The 19,536-nt window shown below is 36.5% G+C and overlaps 1 long non-coding RNA gene across 1 annotated transcript in view; it reads right to left on the minus strand.

Moving 5' to 3' along the window:
* The window catches only part of LOC138739127 (uncharacterized), a 58,283-nt gene extending 39,085 nt beyond the window's left edge, over positions 1-19,198 (minus strand). The window contains exon 1 of the long non-coding RNA XR_011342018.1: positions 16,565-19,198. This is a non-coding gene — a long non-coding RNA (uncharacterized lncRNA). The remainder of the gene's footprint in view (positions 1-16,564) is intronic.
* Positions 19,199-19,536: the final 338 nt, after the last annotated feature.

The raw sequence follows: 19,536 nt of genomic DNA on the forward strand, positions 1-19,536 counted from the left end.
GAATCTCTCCCACTCTTAATTGAAAAAGTCTATCCACATTTACTCTGTCTGTCCCTTTTAAAATCTTAAACACCTCTATCAAGTCCCCCCTCAATCTTCTACGCTCCAGAGAAAAAAGCCCTAGTCTGCACAACCTTTCCCTGTAACTCAAACCTTGAAATCCTGTCAACATTCTTGTGAACCTTCTCTGCACTCTCTCTATTTTGTTTATATTTTGTTTATAATTTGGTGACCAAAACTGTACACAGTACTCCAAATTTGGCCTCAACAATGCCTTGTACAATTTCATCATAACCTCCCTACTCTTGAATTCAGTACTCCGATTTATGAAGACCAACATTCCAAATGCCTTCTTCACTACACCATCTACTTGAGTATCAGCCTTGAGGATACTATTTACCATCACTCCTAAATCCCTTTGTTGCTCTGCACATCTCAATAGCCTACCATTTAATGCATATGACCTATTTAGATTTGCCTTTCCAAAATGTAACTCCTCACACTTATCTGTATTAAATTCCATCAGCCATTTCTCAGCCCACACCTCCAGCCTTCTTAAATCACCTTTTAATCTACGGTAATCTTCCTCACTGTCCACAACACCACCAATCTTTGTATCATCCGCAAACTTGCTTATCCAATTCTCCATCCCTACTTCCAGATCGTTAATATATATAACAAACAATAGTGGACCGAGGATCGAGGACCGATCCCTGAGGAACTCCACTAGTCACCGGCCTCAAATTGGACAATTTTCTACCTCTACTCTCTGACACCTCCCATCCAACCATTGCTGAATCCATTTCACTACCTCCTTATTTATACCTAATGCCTCCACTTTTTTTCCTAACTTCCTGTGGGAAACTTTGTCAAAACCTTTACTAAAGTCTAAATAGACAACATCCACAGCTTTCCCTTCATCAACTTTTTTTGTAACCCCCTTGAAAAACTCAATCAGGTTTGTCAAGCATGATCTACCCCTGACAAAACCATGCTGATTACTCCCTATCAATCCTTGTACCTCCAAATATTTGTAAATACCATCCCTCAGAACACTTTCCATATTGGTAATTGTTCTGTTCAGAAAGCCAGTTTTGATCTCAAACCAAAATTTGTTCTCCAACATTAATGTCCAATACCTGACCTAGCTCATTCCCTAACAGGAGATCTAGTATTACACCGTCTCGAGTCGGTTCTTCTACTAATTGATTTAGAAAACAATCTTGAACAAATTTAACGAACTCTAGCCCATCAAGCTCTCTAACTGTATGGGTATCCCAATCAATGTGAGGGAAGTTAAAATCTCCCATGATCACTACCTTATGATTCTCACATATATACATTATCTCCCTACAAATTTGTTCCTCTAATTTTCTTGGCCCATTTGGTGGTCTGTAATACACCCCTATTAGCACCCTCATGCCTCCTTCACCCCTCAATTCCACCCAAACAGCCTCCCTGGACGATCCCTCCAGACCATCCTGCCACCTCACGGCAGTAATGTCCTCCTTAACAAGCAGAGCAACTCCTCCCCCTTTTTTTTACCCCCTGCTCTATCACATCTAAAACAAATGTATCCTGGAATATTAAGTTGCCAGTCTTTCCCCCTCCTGTAGCCAGGTCTCACTAATTGCCACAATATCATGACCCCAAGTATCTGTCCATGCTCTAAGCTCATCTACCTTGTTCACTATGCTTCTTGCATTAAAATATATGCATTTCAGAGAATGACCCTCACCTATATTCTCTTTTCTACCTTTGACCCTAATCTTCATCCTACCTTTGTTATCGTTATTATTCCTATCTAGGTGGCCATTCTCCCTTGACACTGCACTCACACTCTGTTCCCCACATGGTGGATTTGCAGTGGGAAAGACAGGAGTGGATCCATTGAAACCAGTCACTATCCCACGAATGGAGTTGACGGCTGCTACCGTCAACATGGACACCATGTTGAAAAAAGAGTTGCACATGAAACGAACAGACTCCATATTTGGACTGATAGCACCACAAGTTTTTGAACTTTCATGGCTAACAGAATTATAGAAAATGATCAAGTCTTATGTCCAGTACAGAGGAGATATGTTAACGCAGTTAACAATCCTGCCATATGGCTTCCCAAGGTTTGAAAGTCAAATATTTATTTAAAAATAAAATGTGGGTGTCAGAGCCTCGATTTCTTCTCTAGTCACAAAGAGAGTGGCCTCAAAATCCTGATAAATTAAAAGAAATTTAATAGAAGACCCTGAAATCAAGAATAAAACTCCAAATTCTATTCAGATAATATCTGAACAAATGGATTCAATTACCCACTGTGACAGTAGAGATTCTATCACCAATATAAATTGGTGTATTGTATATGTATATATACATATGTATATACATTTATATATATAGATATGTATATACATATGTATATGTACATATATGCGTATATGTACAGATGGTAGTGTAGGATGACTGTGATTGGCTGAGAGTGTAGCCACACCTACTGGCACGTCTTAAAGGATTGCTCCTAGCCAGACCAGGTCATTGTGGACTGGTCGACCTACTTGTGATATGCTCTAGTCTTTTAGTTAATAAAAGCCTTGGTTTGGATCAACAAGTCTTTGGTTCTTTCGAAGCGCATTACACCCACTTAATCCATTACTTTTCATCCTGGATTCATTTGAAAAGGGCAACAGCATGGATGCTCAGATTTAAAAAAATGATTTCTGAATTGTAGCAGAGAGACAGGCAATCTTGACACTCAAGAAAAGGTACAGTTCACACTTAAAGACCTGATTAATGCTGAGATAGAGATAAGCTGCTTTTGCCAGAGGAAGAAATTTCCAGATGTAATTTCAAGTCTGAAAAGAAGGAATTAATGTCAAGAAGACAAGCCACATTTGTAAACTCAAACCTATTCTCGAGAATTATGTTTTAAGAGTTGGCGCGTCCCTTCAGTAGGGGAACAGTTGCCAGAAGAGAAATGAAACATCCTGTCACACTGGCCAAAGATCATTACATTTCAAATCTAATTCTTCAACATATTCATGATATGTTATCCAAATTACAAGAAAAAAAAATCAATTTTTTGGTGCCACTAAATTAAGCAGGAAGATAACAAAATCTGATGTTTGCTGGCATGTAAATACTTCTTCTGGACAACAGCTAATGGCAGATTTTTCTCTAGACAAAGTTTCCCCAGATGAATATCCATTAGCATATTTGGAGTGGATTATTTTGGAACCTTTGTAGTAAAGCATGCAATGAGTGTCGTGAAGGGCTGTGGTGTTTTTTTTACAGGTTTAGACATAAGAGCAATTCACATCAAAGTAGCATAATCACTTAATACAGACTCTTTCATCAATGCCCTTCTGTGTTTTATTATGAGCCATGGACAAATGAAGGAACTACGATCTGACAATGGTACAAATTTTGTAGGAGCTCAACGCGAGTTAGGAGAAGCAATCATAACATGGAATCAGACTTGAATCCATAATGAACTAATTCAGAAAGAACATAATTGGATCTTCAATTCCCCGACTGGCTCACACCACGGAGGTGTATGGCAAAGATTAATTCGATCAGTGCAAAAAGTCCTTTACTCAATCTTAGATGGACAAAATCTTAATAAGGAGGGTCTTCTTTGTTTCTCTTCTTCTTTGGCTTGGCTTCGCGGATGAAGATTTATGGAGGGGTATGTCCACATCTGCTGCAGGTTCGTTGATGACTGACAAGTCCGATGCGGGACAGGCAGGCACGGTTGCAGCGGTTGCAAGGGAAAATTGGTTGGTTGGGGTTGGGTGTTGGGTTTTTCCTCCTTTGTCTTTTGTCAGTGAGGTGGGCTCTGTGGTCTTCTTCAAAGGAGGTTGCAGCCTGCCAAACTGTGAGGCGCCAAGATGCACGGTTGGAAGCGATATCAGCCCACTGGCGGTGGTCAATGTGGCAGGCACCAAGAGATTTCTTTAAGCAGTCCTTGTACCTCTTCTTTGGTGCACCTGTCTCGGTGGCCAGTGGAGAACTCGCCATATAACATGATCTTTGGAAGGTGATGGTCCTCCATTTTGGAGACGTGACCCACCCAGCGCAGTTGGGTCTTCAGCAGCGTGGATTCGAAGCTTGCGGATTCTGCCAGCTCGAGTACTTTGATGTTTGTAATGAAGTAATTCCAATGAATGTTGAGGATGGAGCGGAGACAGCGTTGATGGAAGCGTTCTAGGAGCCATAGGTGATGCCGGTAGAGGACCCATGATTCAGAGCCGAACAGGAGCGTGGGTATGACAACGGCTCTGTACTCACTGATCTTTGTGTGTTTCTTCAGGTGATTGTTTTTCCAGACTCTTTTGTGTAGTCTTCCAAAGGCGCTATTTGCCTTGGCAAGTCTGTTGTCTATCTTTGTCGATCCTTGCATCAGATGAAATGGTGCAGCCGAGGTAGGTAAACTGGTTGACTGTTTTCCTTCTTCAAGGTAAACTTTAATTGCCACCAGGACAGATTTAGAGGAAGATATATATACACACCGCAGGTGGAAGAAGGTGCAATTTATATTTGATTGGTTCTGGAAAAGATGGTGAAAGAATATCTTCAACTGTTGCAGAAGTGACAGAAGAGGTTTAAGATCAGTTGCAATTTCACTGCTGGGAATGTCATGATCATAGACCATTCAGCACCTCAAAATTCCTGGTAGATGGGAAAGATAGTTGATACCATCCAGGACAAAAGAAGACTTGAGTGTAAATATTGGTTTGAGATCAAAACTGGCTTTCTGAACAGAACAATTACCAATATCTGTCTTTTAAAAGATAATTGACTTTCACTTTTTGAATATTTACTATGTTTGATTTGTTTTTCTTTGTAATGGTAATTATGATTGTTTTTAGGTATAATAATTAGGGGCTGGTATTGTAAGGGTTAAAATGCAGATTCTGCAGGGTCTATATAGATGTTGTTTAGATTTTTTGTGTGTCTCCATAGAAACATCTTCTTAGCCAAGGTCTCAGTCTCTCTGTGTCTCTTTCTCTCTCTCTCTCTCTCTCTCTCTCTCTCTCTCTCTCTCTCTCTCTCTCTCTCTCTCTCTCTGCGTGCTTTAAGATAAATGGTCAGTTTTGTACCCCTTGGTTCTGCAATGATGGAGGGATTTGAAATGATCTGAAAACTTTTTATTGACCATTTTAACAATCATTTGAAGCATTATTTAATTGTTTAATCACAGATTTAGTACTGTTTAACAAAGGTGTAATAATGTAGTAATCCATATAAGGTTTAATAAACCTTGGAAAAGGATTCAACTTTGGAATGGATCTTTTTTAAAGGAGTCATAAGCAATAACAACATTCAACTCTCTCCAGGCGATTTATAAAGGACGATGGACACAACATCTTCTTTGACCTGCTTTATTTCTGGAAGTATAAATTTTGCTTACAGTCAATCTACACTTCTATTCAATGATCTCTGTGGACTATAAGGTCCTCCCTAACACCTTTCCAAAGTTCTTTTTGATCCCTATCTGATTTTTTTCCTCCTTATTATTGCCTGTCCAGAAGCAAGCCACTCTCAATCACTCTCCACCTCCTCTTCCCTTCTGCAATCCATGCCTTCTTCAAGATCATCTCATTAGGGTTCTTACCTTCTCATGATCTTCTCCCTTGTTATCAAGTCCATCAACCTGCTCCTTTCCATTTTTTCCATAATCCAAATCCTTGGTTATGACAAGACTTTATAGACTTAAGGACTTGGTGTGCAGTTGCATTTGCAAGGCTGGTTATGTTACAAATTTCACCATAGATATTCATGGGAGAAGATATCGCTCTTGGACTCAAAAAACAAACAAATGCAGCTTCTTGTGAAACATCACTTCAACACAGAAAAGTGCATTGAAAAATTCCTTGAATCAGATGTTTTATATCAGCTCAATTTGGATATAATGCAAACCTTTACATTGCTTCATGACTGTTGCTAATACTGTATAATGCTTTGGAGAAAAGTTCCTTGTCAAAATTCTATAAACCATTTAAACCAAGTTAATTAACATTGCAAATATATGGAAATACAAATATGATTTTCTTACTGCAAAGGGGAAAATAGAATAAATAAAGGTTTCCTGTTTTGGACCAAAATATTTTTATTTTATCTCAGCATAAAATGAGTATTTCTTGATATGGATTAATTTGCAAGACAATGTTTTATCCTGGAAACTATAAGGTCATCTGGTAGAAAATCTGACAGAATGCACAGTTACAGCAACTTTAAAGCACATTCTAATTATTATTAATTAAGAACGATTATTTTCTTTACACCTCTATTGGAGAGTTTATAAAGTATATCTCAGAAACTACAGCATGGCTTTTATACAGAGGTCCCCTGACTGCAAAGATCCGAAAGTGAGTATTTTAGTAAACAAGGGAGCTTTGCTGAGTGACACGTTGGATAAAAGCCCAGCATTTATTTCATTCAGCAATGTGTTCTTGATGCAGGCCAGGTAGATGAGAAGCTTTTTTTTAATTAGAAGGGTGAAGCATGGCAGCAATTGAAAGTAAGTTCTGCACTATACATTCTTCTTCCAGACAACTACATGTGTAAGAAATTTCTCCAGCTGGAGCAGTTGAAAGTCCACATTTTGAAGCTGGAGCAGTTGAAAGTCCACATTTTGAAGCTGGAGCAGTTGAAAGTCCACATTTTGAAGCTGGAGCAGCAACAGGGTAAGTAGGAAAGAGCACACTACCGTGTCTGAGTCAATCATTAGGTATACATCTGTACTAATCCCATTCAGCAGCACACAAGAGGGTGCAGAAAGATTCAGAAGGATGTTGTGAAGATTAGGGGATTTGAGTCATCCAGGAGAAACTGGATCGGCTGCGATTATTTTCCCCTGGAGTGAAAGAGATCGAGGGTTAATCTCAGAAAGGTTTATAAAATCACGTGGACCAGAGACATATTGCCAGGGTAGGGGAATCTAAAAAGACAATACATAAAATATAGAACATGGAAGAGTATGTCACAATACAGGCCTTTTGGCCCAAGGTGTGCATAAGTTTAAGGTAAGAGGAGAGAGATTTAAATGGAACTTGAAGAGTAAGTCTTTCACACAGAGGGAGGTGGGAATATGGATCCTGTAAACCTGTCACTTAGGGTGATGTCAGAACATCATTCAAGAGGGTGAACCCTTGCAAGGCATCATGGCCTGAAGGTGTACCTGGCAGAGTACTGAAAATCTGCACCAACCAACTAGCCAGAGTGTTCCAGACATTTTCAACCTCTCATTGCTGCAGTCAAAGGTTCCCTTCTGCTTCAAAAGGGCACCATGCTGGTACACAAGAAGAGTAGTGTGAGCTGTCTCAACAACTACTGCCCAGTAGCACTAACTTCTACTGTGGTGAAATGCTTTGAGGGGCTGGTCATGGCCAGGATTATAATGTACCTAAGCAAAGATCTAGACCCACTGCAATTCACCTATTGTCAAAATCACTCCATAGCAGATGCAATATCATTGGCTCTTCACTTAGCTCTGGATCATCTGGAAAACAGCAATTCATACATACGGCTTCTCTTCATCGACTACAGCTTGGCCTTTAAAACCATTATTTCCTTAGTGCTGGTAAAGAAGCTACAAACTAGACCTCTGTATCCCACTCTTCAACTGGATGCTTGGCCTTCTCATTGAAAGACCGCAGTCCATAGAATTGGAAACAACATCTCCTACTCACTGATCACCACAAGGATGTATATTTAGCACACAGCTCTACTCATTATACACTCATGACTGTGTGGCCAGGCACAATTCCAATGCTATCTCCAAATTTTCCAATGATGCCACAGTGGTCAACAGAATCACAAACAGCAATGAGGAAACATACAGGAGGGAGATAGATCAGTTCATTGACAACAACCTTGTACTCATCATTAGAAAAACCAAGGAGTTGATTATTGACTTCAGATGGAAGTCAGGGGAAGGTGACCGAGTCCTCATTGAGGGCTCAGTAGTGGAGAGGGTCAAGAAGTTGAAATTCCTTGGTGTCAACATTTGCGAGGATCTCTCCTGTAGCCTCCATGTTGATACAGTCATGAAGAAGGCTCACCAGCAGCTATACTTTATGAGGTGTCTGAGGAGATTCAGTATGTCACCAAGAGCTCTCAGAAACTTCTACAGGTGTACCATGGAGAACTTTCTGGCTGGTTGCATCACTATCTGGTATGGAGGCACCAATTCTCAGGACAGGAATAAACTCCAGGAGGGTTGTTAACTCTGCCTGTGACATCACAGACACCAGACTCCACTCAATCAAAGACATCTATATAAGGTGCTATTTTTAAAAGCAGCCTCTATCTTCAAAGATCCCCAACACTCAGGACACACTTACTTCACTCTGCTACTCTTTTCAACTGCCATCAGATTCCTGAATAATCAGTGAATCAAAGACAGTGCGTTACCTTTCATGGACTACATAATTTTAAATTTTATTTATAATTTGTATCAATGCAAAGTATAAATTCAATAATATATTAACTTAATAAATCATACAAAATGATGCAATAAATATTTAATTTTCTCCCCAATTCTCTCCCCCCAAAAGTAAGAAAAAATAAAAAGAAAAGGAAGGAACACCTACCTGTACATATATAATATTATTAACATATATAATATTCATTGACTATTTTTTATAATTACTAACTGAGAGGCATGGACAGGATGTGGATGGACTTTTATTCATAAAATCCATATATGATTTCCAAATTTAATAAAAGTTGCGAATTTAATTCCTTAAACTATAATTATTTTTTCTAAAGGTATATATTTTGTATTTCAATATGCCATCTGTCTATTTTTACCAAATTCTCAGTTTTCCATGTTACTGTCATTACAACTATATATTTTTAAAAGTCTTGATATTTATTGAATTTCAATTTTATATCTTCTTCATATATATTTCCAAGTGAAAATATTTGGGTCTTTTTGTATCTTTATCTTCATTATTTGTCCTAACAGCATACTCAAATCTTTTAAAAACTGTTCCCCTTTCACACAAGACCATACCGAATGTAATAAGGTCCATATTTCCTTATTATTCAGAAAATTAGAATTAACTCCATTCAGTTTATGTGGAGTATAGTATAAATAATGAAGAAAATTATATTGAATCATTTGATATCTAGGATTAAATGTATTTGTAACACGCTCTTGACACAATTTTGACACAATTTTAGATTTGTATATTTAAATCTTTCTGCCATCGTAAGTTTGATTTGTATAAATCTGTTTTTCTTTTAGTATCTTGCAATTTTATATATATATATCTATATATATATATCTATATATATATGTAATAATTTTTTTAATACTGCGTGTATCTATTATACATTTAAATTGACTTTGTTCTGAGTCTCAAATCTGTTCATAATTTCTTTTTAAATATGATTTAATTGAGAATATGAAACATTTGTATTATTTTGTATATTATATTTATATTTTAAATGCTCAAAATTTAAAAGGAAAGATCCCAAAAATCAATGTGTTATTCTCTGTATACATTTACTATACCAATTATCAAATAAAGAATTATTCAAAGTGAAAGGAATCAGTTGATTTTGTTTTAGCAACATTTTAGGTAATTAATAGATTTTAATCCCTTTCTCCATATGAATCCCATTTCATATTTTCAATATATGTTCTAAAATTGGTACTTCATTTTTTCCTTTAAACAATTCACTATTCCATTTATACAAAATTTGTTCTGGGATAATTTGTCCAATCTTATTCATTTCAATCTGAACACAAGCTGTTTTCTCACCTATTTGATAAAAGGAAGACAAAAATCTTAATTGAGATGTTTTATAATAATTTTTAAAATTCAGTAATCTTTGTCCTCCCTGATCAAATTTCCATATTAATTTTTCACGACCAATTCTTGACATTTTACCTTTCCAAATAAATTCTCATTTAATTTTATTCAAACTGAGAAAGAACATTTCTGGCACATGAATAGGTAATGATTGAAATAAATATTGTATTCTTGGAAAAATATTCATCTTAATACAATTGATCCATCCTATTAATGTTATTGTTAAATCGTTCCATCTTCTCAGATCTTCTTCTATCTTTTTTTATAGCAGTGAATAATTTAACTTAAATAAAGTATTTATATTTCTGTCAATTTTTAATTGCTTCTTTTTACCACTTGAATTTTGTCAGTCTCTTTCATTGTGAATAATCCATATCAACCATAGGAATCACCTCACTTTTATCAATATTAACTGTATAACCCAGAACTAATCCATATTCTATTAATCTCATATTCATCTTATTCAATGATATTTCTAGTTCTCTTAAATATACTATAGCATAATTCACAAACAAACTAATTTTATGCTCTTTATTACCTATCTCAAATATCTTAATTTCCTTATCATTTCTAATTATTTCTGCCAATAGCTCTATTGCTAATGTAAATAAAAAAAGATTTCAATGGACAACATTGTCTAGATGACCTTTCTAACAAAAAAAAAGGTTTTCTTATTTGTCTATTCATAACCACCTTTGCTTTTGGCTGATCATATAACATTTTAATCCAATTTACAAAAGTATTTGGGATCACAAATATATTAAGTACCTTAAACAAAAATAATCCCACTCCAATCTATCAAATGGTTTCTTACATCTAACACAACCACTACTGTTGGTATCTTTCTACTTTGTGCTACATTTATCAAACTTAAGAATTTAAATATATTTGCTGCTCTTCTATTTTTTAATAAAATCAGTTTGATCCATATGTAATGATATTGGTAAAAAATTTAGCTAACTGATTAGCTAATAATTTTGATACAATTTTATGATCCATATTCAGTAGTGTTATAGGTCTATATGAAGAAGGATGTAGAAATCCTTCCCTTTCTTTGGAATTACTGTTTTGACACTGTTTTGAAAGATTCTGGTTGGTCATGTACCTCTTTCATTTGGTATAATAACCCCATTAATACAGCCACTAATAATTCCTTAAATTCTTTATAAAATCCTGATGGAAAACTATCTTCACTTGGTGCTTTATTATTGTGTAATGAAATTAAGGTCTCATCAACTTCTATTTCAGAAAAAGTATTAGGTGATTCTAATTTTTCATCTTCATCTAACATAGGCAATTTAACTTTTCACAAATACTCTTGTATTTTATTATCATCTTTCAAAAATTCTTGTCATATCAACTGTGCTAAAGGTTAAATTACTAATGCAAACAAAGCTGGAGATAAAGGGCAATCTTGTCGAGTTGACGAGTTAATTTAAAGGTTCTGAGATCTGACCATTTGTCAATACCCTGGCTATTGGTATATTGTATAAAGCTTTAATCCAACCAATAAAAGAGGGACTAAAGTTAAATTTCTCTAAAACTTTAAATAAAAAGTTCCACTCAACTCTATCAAAAGCCTTTTCTGCATCAAGAGATATCACCATCGGATAGTCGGAGCACTGTCAGTGTTTATTAATCAAACTAATTACTCGAAGAATATTATCTGAAGCATATCTATTCTTTATAAAACTAGTTTGATCAACATCTATCAACTTAGGTAAAAATTTAGTCAATCGATTCGCTAATACTTTAGCTATTATTTTATAGTCTACATTCAACAAAGAAATTGGTCTATATGAAGGCACCTTTAATGGGTCTCTATCCTTCTTAGGAAGTACAGTAATTAAGGCACTAGAGCATGATTCAGGTAAATCATAATGTTCCTTAATCTGTCGTAACATAACTCCAAACACTGTAGATAAATCATCATAAAATACCTTATAAAATTCAACCGAAAACCCATCATCACCAGGTGATTTTCCACTCGGCATTTCCAACATAGCCGATTTAATTTCCAAATCAGTAAAAGGAGCCTCCAGCTCTGATATGTCTTCTTCTCCTAATACCAGTAATTTCAACACTGATTAAAAAAGAATCAATCGAACCATTCTCCTGATTTTCCTCAGAAGTATATAATTTCTTATAAAATGAATAAAACTCATCATTAATCTCACAAGATTTGTAAGTAATAGTCAAATTCCATCTAACTGCATTAATAACCCTTGATACCTGTTCTTTCTTTAACTGCCATGCAAGTACCTTATGAGCTTTCTCACCCCATTCATAATAACGCCGTTTCGATTTATTAATCAAACATTCAAATTGATAAGATTGCAATGTATTATATTTCAATTTCAATCTAGACAACTCTATCTTCTGATTTTCTGTCGCATCTCTCTGAAATTCCTTTTCTAATTGATCAATCTGTTTCTCTAATTCAAGATTCTTGGTCAAATTGTTCTTTTTAACCTTAGAAGTATAACTAATTATTTGACCTCTCAAATAAGCTTTCATAGCATCCCACAATATAAATTTACTCTGAACAGAATTAACATTTTCTTCCAAATAAAGATTAATTTGTTTCTTAACAAATTCAATAAATTCCACTTTTTTTAACAACATCATATTAAATCTCCAAAGATAAGCTACACAAACTTTTTCAGAACTCTCATAAGTAAAAAAAAATAAAGAATGATCTGAAATTACCCTACTTTTATATTCTGTTTGCAATATTTTCCCCTGTAAATGTACTGATACTTAAAGAAAAATCAATTCTAGAAAAAGATTCATGTCTAAATGAATAAAAAGAAAAATCCTTCTCTGTTGGTTTAAGACGTCACCAGATGTCCACTAAATTAAAATCTTTCATCAAAGCTCGAATTTTAGATTTTTAACATTTTTTGGAAATTTATCTAGTAAAGGTTCCAAAACACAATTAAAATCTCCTCCAACAAAAACATTTGTATTAGCTTGTCCCAAAAGCAGAAATGCATCCAAAATAAATACTTCATCATCCACATTCAGTGCATAAATATTAAGTAAAGTCCAAAATACATTAAAAATCTTACAATTCAACTTAACAATGCATCCTGCATTCATTTCCATTGATTGTAATTCAAAAGATAAGTTTTTATGAATCAAAATTGCTACTCCCTTAGCTTTAGAATTAAATGAAGAAAAAAAACATGTCCAACCCAATCACTCTTCAATTTTACACTTTCTTTTTCATTCAAATACGTCTCCTATAAAAAAGCAATATCAATCTTCATCTTTTTAATGTAAGCCAAAACTCGTTTACACTTGATCATATTATTTACTCCTTGAACATTAAAGGTGGCAAATTTCAAATTCGACATGACTAATACGATTACTAAATACCAAAAAATAGTTACAAAATTAATAACAACAAAGAAAAAAAAAGAAAAATGTTCTCAAATAAAATATATAGGCCCTCCAAATAGAAATAGTATTCGTTAATTAAAAAAAAACAACAAAAAACTACCAAAAGGTAGTAATCTTTCACAGATTCTGATTGATAAAGTTTGGCATAAAATTCCTTAAAATTATGATTTATTTCCTATGTTTTATAAGTAACTTTGCTTAGTGGCAATTATTGTTGTAGAAACTTGCTGTGCTTTTAATTACCATGCTCATAGTGAATGAACTCTTTTTGGTGACATCTTCTGTAAGTTTGTATTGTATTAAATCTTAATTGTTTTGATTCTAATAATGTCATCTTCATTTTTTTGCACTTGTATATCCTTCTCAAAATTACATTATTTCTTTTTCCACCTGATCCATCTTTTTCATATATTCCTTCTTTACTTTTGAAATATAACTTATTATTTGACCTCTTAGAGGTCACAGAATCTCATATTATAAACTTATTTGTTATTGAATCATTGCTAGTTTCAAAAAAAATATCTGTTGTCTCATTAAGTCACTAAATCCTTTTTTCTTCAGCAATGTTGCATTTAATCTCCACCTATAACCTATCTTTTGTTCTTCCTCCATTAAAATAGACAAAATTAAAGCTGAATGATCAGATACAACGTGTGCTTGATATTCAACCTTTTGCACTTTAGATTGAAGTTGTGCAGAAATAAAAAAAAAACATATCTATTCATGAATATGTCTTATACCAAAAAGAATAATATCTTTCACTTGGATGAAATTTTCTCCATGTATCCTCTAACCCCATGTCTTTTATTAGATCTATTGCTATTTTAGTTACTTTATTTTTCATCATTTTATTGCCTGACCTGTCCAGTTTAGGGTCCAAAGTAAAATTAAAATCTCCTCCTAATATAACATTTTTCCTTTGGCATTTGATAATTGCATAAAAATATATTGTACAAATTTACCATCATCTACATTGGGTACATATACTCTAATTAAAGCCCATTGTTCTGAATAAATCTGACAATTTATCATAACATATCTTCCTGCTACATATACAATTGTGTCCAGTATTTTCACTGGTAAATTTTTATTTATCAATATTGATGTACCTCTAGATTTTAAATTAAATGAAGATGCTATTACTGTTCCTCTTTTTTAATTTTTCATGATCTTTTTATGTAAAATGTGTTTCTTGTAAAAATGCAATATCTATTTTTGCCATTTTCATATACACTAATATTTTTTTCTGCTTTGATTCTGTATCCTGTGAATATTTAATACTAATAAAATTCATATTTCCAACCATCAGATCTCTACTAAATCTACTCACCATCCATCTTTCCACTCCTATCACTCTCATTTTTGCAACACTAATATTATATTTCTTAATATTCTTGATATGAAGGTGTATTGAGGAAAATAAAAGAAAGAAAACCAGAAAAAGATAGAACCCCCCACCAAAGTTGCACATTATTGAAAATGGATCTTTAAAACACTGATTTACATGAGTTGCAGTCAAAACATCGCCAGCACTCATGATTCCCTAGAAGTTATTCCTTCACTCCCAACTAACTCTCTCAAATTACTGTACTGTCCCTTGTTGAATTAGATCTATATAATCTTTACCATTTACAAATTTTTACTTATTTATAGATCCTTCAGGTTAAAACTTTCCTCCCTAATAATCTCACCTCAATTTTTTAAAAAATATTTCCTTTTTCCCTCTCTATAATCATTCAGTATTATCTCTCATTTCAAACGTCACTCACTACTTATCTCTCTTTTTCTGGCAATGAATCTGCAAACAACTTTGCCTCATTGGGTTCTGTACAGAATCTGTTCTTCCTGTCTGGACAGATGCCTTAGGACAAAGGCTTAACCCTTTCTTCCATAACACATTTTTAACAGCTTTGAATTCTTCTCTTTTTCAACAAATCAAAACTTATATCTGGGTAAAAGAAGATCTTATTTTCATTGTAAATTAATGGCGATTGTCGTTCTTTCCTTGTTTGATCTTTTCTCTCACTTCATAACGAAGCAACTTAAGCAGTGGACTTTGATCTGGTTGTGGTTGTGTCCTTGAAATTCAGTTGCCTCCAAAGATTGCAGAATCCAATGTTGCAAAAACCTCTTCATATCCTGACCTTCATCGCCTTCTTTAAGTCCAATAATTTTTATATTATTTTATCTTCTAAAATTTTCTAAAATATCAATATTTTGATTTAGTTGATCTTTTGTTGCAGTCACTTCAGCTTGAATTTTTTTTTCATTTGTTCTTTAATATTTTGAATTTCAAATTAATTCCCTTTATTTCTTTTCTTCCACAACTAAAAATTTCTTATCTACTTGCTTCATCATTCTTTCCACCTTTGTATTTTTTTTAATTATTTTCAACTATACTCTCATTACACTTTTTAACTTCTGCTGTTAAAAGCACCAAAAATTGTTGAAAATTTTCCATATATTTCTTCATTTCAGCTGTAAATGTATGTCTCTCTCATTTTTTCTGTCTTTTTACTCATAGCTCTTTGTTCTAGATACAATTCCCATTATTCTTGGTCTTCATCCTGATTGCCAGTGCTGGAAGCTTCTTGGGCTTTTTCTAAAGTTGCCTCCATTTTCTTCTGTGCTCTGTGCATGCACAGTCACTTCTTCTCTCGTAGCAGATGGCCATTGTCGGGGGAGACCTTGTACAGTCATGTTCAAGGTCTCCCCAGCTCCAGGCTTATCTCCACGGACTCCTACCTTCCGGACAACTCCAGGGTCCTTCTTCAAGGTAGACCTCCCTTCATTATCTGTCTCTTTTTCTTGTTCAATTTCTTGTGGAGTTACAGCTGGGTTTTTGTTTTTTGGTGACATCTGGTGTGATTTATTAGATATTCCGACAACTTTTCCTTTTTTTTAAACTTTTCCAACATTTATTGACTGTATTTTGTTAAACATTTTCGGAGAGAGAAGGGATTCACAGTCTAACCCAACGTCATCACATGGCACGCCCCATTTTTTTATTTATAGTAATTTAATAGGAATCTTTACACAGTGACGCTGCTGAAAAACACTGAATTTCATGACTTATTCACGACAATAAATCTTGATTCTGATCAGCTGCTAGAGGAAGTGGCAGAAATTGATACAAATACCCACATTTTAAAAATGCTAGAACAGACATGTGATAGGAAAGGTTTAGTGGCATAATGGGCCAATGGCAGGCCAATGGGATAAGCTCAAATAGGAACTTAGTCAGCATGGAAAAATTGGCCCCAAGTCTATTTCCAACCTTCATAATACTATGACTTTTTAACTCTATGCCTTGGTGATTCAAGTGCTTGTATAAATACCTATTAAATATTTTGAGACTACATTCCTCCACCTCAAAGTAGGAAATGTGTCCCTTCAGAGGGACTAACTGCAGAGCTCAAGAAACACAGCTTACAAGAGGAGTCAATAACAACTGTTCTGTTAATTTTAAACAATCAAACACTTCATAAAGGGGAGTGATGTCAGTGCACTTCATAAAGGGGAGTGATGTCAGCGCATTTCATAAAGGGGAGTGAGATCTGCGCATTTCATAAAGGGGAGTGAGGTCAGCCCACCTCATAAAGGGGAGTGATGTCAGCGCACTTCATAAAGGGGAGTGATGTCAGCGCACTTCATAAAGGGGAGTGAGATCTGCGCATTTCATAAAGGGGAGTGAGGTCAGCCCACCTCATAAAGAGGAGTGATGTCAGCGCACTTCATAAAGGGGAGTGATGTCAGCGCACTTCATAAAGGGGAGTGAGATCTGCGCACTTCATAAAGGGGAGTGAGGTCAGCCCACCTCATAAAGGGGAGTGATGTCAGCGCACTTCATAAAGGGGAGTGATGTCAGCCCACCTCATAAAGGGGAGTGATGTCAGCGCACTTCATAAAGGGGAGTGATGTCAGCGCACTTCATAAAGGGGAGTGAGATCTTCACACTTCATAAAGGGGAGTGAGGTCAGCCCACCTCAAAAAGGGGAGTGATGTCAGTGCACCTCATAAAAGGGAGTGAGCTTAGCATGTTTCATAAAAGGGAGTGGTTGATTGTGATGGCATCCATTAAATGTTGGAACATCTGAACTGCATTCTTAAGGCTGAAAGGCAATCCTCACAAACTCAAATAGACCAAATGGAGTTAGCACTCTGCAGTCATTGTCTCTCTGGTAACATTCCAGGAGAGAAGCAACTCGCTCTATCAACACATATGGGTCTTCAAATGCGGGCTTCTCCAGGGCAAAGGAGTGGCATCCTCACAAACTCAAATAGACCAAATGGAGTAATAAAGGCGGTTTTAAGGATGTCCTCCGGGTGAACAGGAATTTGGTGATAACCTTTTACTAGGTCTGCCTTCGAGAAGATATCTTTGCTATGGATGTTGGCGGCAAAATCTTGAATGTGTGGTATTGAATACAGTTACACCGTTGAGGCGTCAGTAATCTCCACAAGGTCTTAGACCACTGGATGCTTTGGGCACCATATAGAGCAGCGATGCCCAAGGACTATTGGACCTTTGGATGATGCCTAGTTCCTCCATAGTTTTGAACTCTTTTTTTGGCCTGTAGAAGCCAGTCAGGGGGAAGTATGCATGCCTTGGAATGTAGGGGAGGGCTGGTGGTGATTAAGTAGTGCTGAACTCCATGATGTGGAGAGACTAAGTGGAAATCTATTGTAAGTAGTTCAGGAAACTCTGCTAATAAGTTCGTAAACTCATCGGTGGCAAGTGTTTGCACACGTAGCAGTGTTGTCAGCCAATGACCTGAAGAAAGTAGGCATGTGTGGAATGTGGTTGTGACCAATGGCGCCCTTTCACATTTACCAACAAGTCATGTGCCTTCAGGAAGTCTGCTCCCAAAATGGATTGTCCTACAGCTGCCAGTGTGAAAGTCCAGCAGTAAGGTATGTCAACTAATACCAGCTATATTGACTTGGTACCATAACTGCTAATTGTAGTGCCATTGGCGACACGCATGTCACCTTGGGGCACTCAAGATTTCCACTCATAAGAGGATGGCTGGAAGATACTGAGCTGAGCTCCGGTGTCAACTAGCAGTTTGCATCCCATGCGCTGATCAGTGGCATATAACAGGCTGGTCTGGTCGCTAACCACTGAGGCCATCAGTGGTGGTTGGCATTATCGTTTCGCTGGGAGTCAACTACATAACTGCACGGTGGCACACAGCGGTGTGCATTCCTGCCCCACTTTCTCTGGTAGAAACACCACTCACTGATCTCCAGTGGGTTTTTCTTCCTAGGTAGCTTGTGGACTGCTGTAGAACTGGCGGCTACATTGACTTAACTGTCCAAGGTCACTTGTTGAAACTTTGCCATGTGAGGCTATGGTACCCTGTGAAGTCTGTCTGCCTCCCTTGCCACTTCCCTTGGTTTGGAGAAGTCAGCAGAAGAGAGCAGCAGGGCGATGTCATGAGGGAGCTTGTCTAAGAAGGCTGCCTTGAACATTAAGCAGTTGAAATGCCCGTCTGCTAATGCAAGCATTTAATTCATCAGTTCTGATGACCTTCTGTACCCCAAATCGTCGAGGTGCAGTAAACGTGTGCCACTTTCCAGATCAGACATGCTGACGGTCACAAGGAGGTCTGCCTTAAAAGCACTGTATTGATCCTCCTCGGATGGGTTGTGATAAAATCATCTTCCTGGTAACAGAATCTTCATCTAATGAGGTGACTACATGCCAGAATTTGGCAGCTTCATTTGCTCTGTTCCTAATATGGAACTGGGCCTCAGCCTGCTGGAACCATGGACGTGGTCTGCGAGGCCAGAAGATGGGCAGTTTCTCAGCCACCGCGTGTAGCGCAGTAGTAACATCCATTCTGCAGATTTTCTCACAATGTTTCACTGTTGGGGCTCAAAAGACATTGAGCACTGTCGGGGTCACTAATTTAGAGGGACTAACTGCAGAGCTGAAGAAACACAGCTACCAGAGAAGAGTCAACTACCAACTGGTTTTCATTTAAAACAATTGTGCACTTCATAAAGGGGAGAGATGTCAGCGTGACTCATCAAGGGGAGTGATGTCAGCGTGACTCATCAAGGGGAGTGATGTCAGCGTGCCTCACAAAGGGGAGTGATGTCAACGCGCTTCATAAAGGGAGTGATGTCAGTGCACCTCATAAAGGGGAGTGAAGTTAATGTGCTGCAGAGTCATTGTCTCCCTGGTTACATGCCAGCAGGCAAGCAATGAGCTCCGTCAATCCACATGGGTCTGCAAATGTGGGCTTCTCCAGGGCAAAGAAGGGGAGCCTACACCATTCTGTGCCGGCCACTTGTTGTGGTG

This window comes from Narcine bancroftii, chromosome 7 (genome assembly GCF_036971445.1).
Source record: "Narcine bancroftii isolate sNarBan1 chromosome 7, sNarBan1.hap1, whole genome shotgun sequence".
Lineage (NCBI taxonomy): Eukaryota > Metazoa > Chordata > Chondrichthyes > Torpediniformes > Narcinidae > Narcine > Narcine bancroftii.